Genomic DNA, 4,860 nt, shown 5'->3' with positions numbered 1-4,860 from the left:
GAGGGAGGAAAAGGAGAAAGGGGAGGGGTGGGAGGAAGGGAGGGGAGGAGAGAGAGGAAAGAAGAGAGAGGGAGGGAAGAAGAGGAAGAAAGAAAGAAAGAAAGAGAGAGAGAGAGATAGGAATGTGGGGGGAGGGAAGGAGAAAGAAGAGAAGGGGAGGGGAGGGAGGGATGGGGAGGGAGAAGGAGGAAGAAGAGAGAGTAAGAGAGAGAAAGAAAGCAAGAAAGGAATGGAGGGGGGAGGGAAGGAGAAAGGAAAAAAAAGAGAAGGGAAGGGGGGGAGAAGGCAATAAGGAGGGAGGGAGGGAGAGGGAGGGAAGAAGAAAGCGAAAGAAAGCCAGCAAGAAAGATTTAAAGAGATAGGAATGGAGGGGGGGAGGGAAGGAGAGAGAGAAAAGAGAAAGGGGGAAGGGTGGGCAGGAGAAGGGATGAGGAGGGAGGGAGGGAGAGGGAGGGAGAGGGAGGGAGAGGGAGGGAGAGGGAGGGAAAGTGAGAGGGAGGGGAGGGAGAGGGAGGGAGAGGGAGGGGAGGGAGAGGGAGGGAGAGGGAGGGAGAGGGAGGGAGAGGGAGGGAGAGGGAGGGAAAGTGAGAGGGAGGGGAGGGAGAGGGAGGGGAGGGAGAGGGAGGGAGAGGGAGGGAGAGGGAGGCAAAAGGAGGGGAAGGAGAGGGAGGGAGAGGGAGGGAGAGGGAGGGAAAGTGAGAGGGAGGGGAGGGAGAGGGAGGGAGAGGGAGGGAGAGGGAGGGAGAGGGAGGGAAAGTGAGAGGGAGGGGAGGGAGAGGGAGGGAGAGGGAGGGGAGGGAGAGGGAGGGAGGGAGGAAGAGGGGCGGAGGGAGGGAGGAGAGAGATCTCTGGTAGGCCTGTGTCCCTCTGTTCCCTGGGAGCAGGCTAGCCTGCCCACCTTCCTCTGGCTGCCCCCCTCCCCTCCTTGTGTGTTTTCTGGGCTTGCGCTGGCGCTGGCTGAGGCCGGCCAGGGCTGTTTGGCTTGGAAATGGCACCGGCCCAACTCAAGGCTGGCTTCCACCCAAAGGAGCGTTTATGGGCTCCTTACAGCTGACAAGGTCCAGGAGAGCGCTGGCATTGGGGTTCACCCCTGTCATCCAGGAGGGGCACCTGCACTATCTCAGATGCCATTCCCCCCATGTGCTGGCTTTAGTTTTAGAGGGCCCCCCCTCCATCCCCCCTCCCACATGCATATACACAGGGATCAGCCAGCCACAGCCCACCCAGCATGGCAGCTCAGTGTCTCCAAGACAGTGTCTCCTCCTCAGAGCTAGCCAGCACAGCCAAGCCTGAGTCCCCAGGGCCGTGGGGGGCAGGGGGGATGGCATGAGGGGATACCTGTCTGGTTTTCTAGTTCCCCTTCCTCCTGGCTTTGTCAGGTCCTTTCCAGAACCACCATTCCAAAAGGGCGATCACCAGGGTAACTGTGGCTCACGCCTGTCAGCCATCCTAGTGACTCCCGGAGGCTGAGCTCTGAGGATCACTATTTGAGGTTAGAGCAGGCAGAGGGCTCCGACAGATTCGTATCCTCAATGGGCCACCGAAAAGCCAGAAGTGGAACTGTGGTTCAAGGGGTTAGAGCACCAGCCTTGAGGGCAAAAGCTCAAAGACAGCGCCCAGGTCTGAGTTCGAGTCCCAGGACACCACACACACACACACACACACACACACACACACACACACACACACACACACACACACACACACACACACACACACACACACGTGTTACCCCTAACTCAACAAATCAAGGTGTAAGACATGCCTTTCCATCTGCTCTTCTTATTCTCAGCAGGAAGGAAATTAGGTGCTCCATAATTACTCTGACAGAATTAATTAAATGCTTCCTGCCTCACAGGCCTCTCCCTCCCTCCCTCCCTTCCTTCTCTCCCTCCCTCCTTCCTTCTCTCCCTCCCTCCCTCCCTCCCTCCCTGCCTCCCTCCCTCCCTCCCTCCCATCCTTCCTCCCTTCCTTCCTCCCTTCCTTCCTTCCTTCCTTCCCTTTTCCTATTTTCTTTGTACTGGGACTGGGATTTTAACTAGGCCTTGGGCACTATCCTTTAGCTTTTGTTTCTCAAGACTAGTGCTCTACCACTTGAGCCACAGCTCCATTTTGTGGCTTTTGGTGTTTTCTTTGGAGATCAGAGTCTCCTGGATTGGTCTGCTCATTCTAGCCTCGCACCCTGATCCTCAGATCTCAGCCTCCTGAGGAGCCAGGATTACAGGTGTGAGCGCCGATCCCTGGCTCAGGCCTCTCTTCTGTCTGCCTTTTCTTTTCCGACTGTCTTGCGGGGCACTAGAGACATAGCAAGCGATGGAATCTGGTCATTCAACACAATGATGTAGCTATGGCACCCTGGTGAGACAATGTGGCACACTGAAAACAAGGTTATCATATATATGAGGTTCACACATGTGCCTTACACTGTGTGTGTGTGTGTGTGTGCATGTTTGTCCTTCTAGTAAAAAATTAATGCCTCTTCCTGACTCCTTCAAGCATTGCTGCACCCATTTCACAGAAGAGGAAACCGAGGCTGGAGGTCACAAAGTACCCTTGGGGTAGTTGATGACTTAGCTAGCAAGAGACAGAAAAAAGACTTTGTCATTCCTCTGTCCCTCTCCCCCTGCTCCCAGTCCTAGGGTTTGAACTCCGGGCCTGGGCACTGTCCCTGAGCTCCTTTTGCTCAAGGCTAGCACTCTACCTCTTGAGCCACAGCGCCACTTCTGGCTTTTTCTGTGTCTGTGGTACTGAGGAATCGAACCCAGGGCTTCATGCATGCTCCGCGGGCATTCTACCCCCTAAGCCAACATTCCCAGCCCAAGACATTGCTTTTATATTTTCTTTTCTTTTTCCTCTCCAGATACCAGCCCGAGTCCGACCCCCCACAGAACTTGAAGGAGGTTAATTATGATGACAGGTCCTATTAAAAAAAAATCAAACAGGCCATCTTCCAGGAAGTGGGAGGAGGTGGAGGGGCGGGGGAGACATCTGTGTGCAGAAAAGAGTCAACTCAGGGTGTGGGAATCGCCCTGTGGAGTCCTTACATGGAAATGCACGTCCACCACGGAGGGGGTGGGCGTGGGGCCCCCAGCAGGCCCCGGCCCAGTTGTCACAAGGGGCCAAGCTTGCGTAGCTAAGGAAGTAGGCCGTGTGCAAACAGTTGTCCGGGCAGTCTATCTGCCTCAGAGCTGCTCTGTTTTAGTCAATGCCTGGGGGTCCACAGGGAAGGGGGTCCCCTCTTACTGAGCCTGTCCTTGTCCCCTCTCTTGCAGGGCAAGCAAGCCTGCTCCTGGCTCTCTAGCTCCAAGTCTGGTACTAAGGAAGGTCTCAGCAGAGTGTTGCTGGCTACAAGGCTGTGTGATTTTTTTCTTTTTTCTTCTGGGTGTCAGTGTTTGCATCTACATAATAGCATCAGCTCCCACCTGACTTGTAGATCCAGGGGGTAAATAAAAGAAGACTCAAAACCCTAGCTATGCAGGAGGCTGAGATCTGAGGATGGAGGTTCAAAGCTAGCCTGGGCAGGAAAGTCTGTGAGACTCCAATGAACCAGCAAAAAAAAAAAAAAAATCTGGAAGTGGAGCTGTGACTCAAGTGGTAGAGCACTAGCCTTGAGCATAAAAGCTCAGGGACAGTTCCCAGGCCTGTGAGTTCAAGCCCCAGGACTGGCACAAAATAAAATAAAGTAAAATAAAAATAACATATTGCAAAAGAAGATGAAGAATATTACTTAAAATTCAAAAAGAATAGCTGGGTGGTGGTAGCTCACGCCTGTCATCCTAACTACTCAGGAGGGTGAGATCTGAGGATCACGCACAGTTCAAGACCAGCCTGGGCAGGAAAGTCCGTGAGACTCTGATCTCCAATAAACCACCAGAAAACCAGAAGTGGCGCTGTGGCTCAAGTGGTAGAGTGCTCACCTTGGGCTGAAGAGCTGAGGGACAGCGCCCAGGCCCAGAGTTCAAGTCCCACAACTGACCAAAAAAAAAAAAAAAAATCAAAAAAAATATAGAGAGGGAAAAGAGAGATGGAGGGAGGGAGGGAAGGAAGGAGGAAGGGAGGGAGGGAGGGAGGAAGGGAAAGACTGTATGCACTGGACATAGATCAATCAGCCCACAGCTGTTTCTATTATAACCCATAGGTTCCTATCACTTGCCTGAAGAGAGGAGGGCTCCATCTTTGGGGGGCAGGTTATACACTCATGTGGGAAGGGGAGCAGGCACCCTAGGCCTCACTTCTTCATTCTTGGGTGACTTCATTCCCCAAGCCTTGCTAGCTCAGCCCCTGGAGCCCTCCCCCTCAGCAAGGTTTGCTGGCCGAGATTCCGTGACTACAGGCGTGATGTGTGGGGCCAGGTGACAAGTTAGAATCCATCAGATCCATGTCAGGAGCAAATGCCTGTGCTGCAGCTGTCCACCAAGAATGCCTGCTGCCAGAAAGGGGGGTGGAGGGAGGGAGGAGGGGAGAGGGAGAGAGGAAGGAGACAGAGAGGCAGAAGAGATAGAGAGAGGGAGGGAGAGAGGGAGGAGAAACAGAGAGAGGGAAAGAGAGAGGGAGGGAGGGAGAGGAGAGAAAGGGAAAGAGGGAGGAGAGAGGGAGGGGGAGGGAGAAGGAGAGGAAGAGGGAGAGACAGGGCGAGAGGGAGAGGGGGGAGAGGGAGAGGAGGGAAGGAGAAAGAGAGAGGGAGGGAGGAGAGAGAGAGAGAGAGAGAGAGAGAGAGAGAGAGCGAGCAAGTATACACTGCTGCCCTACCTCTAGCAGTAAGAAAGACTGTGTTTTCTCTATACCAGATGGAGGCTTGGTGGTGTCTGTCTGTCTGTCCAGCTGTCCCAGCCCATACCTTTGTTTCTTAACCAGTTGAAA

This window comes from Dipodomys spectabilis, unplaced genomic scaffold, assembly GCF_019054845.1.
Source record: "Dipodomys spectabilis isolate Male_0828 unplaced genomic scaffold, ASM1905484v1 ptg000517l, whole genome shotgun sequence".
Lineage (NCBI taxonomy): Eukaryota > Metazoa > Chordata > Mammalia > Rodentia > Heteromyidae > Dipodomys > Dipodomys spectabilis.
This window is presented reverse-complemented; position numbering follows the sequence as displayed.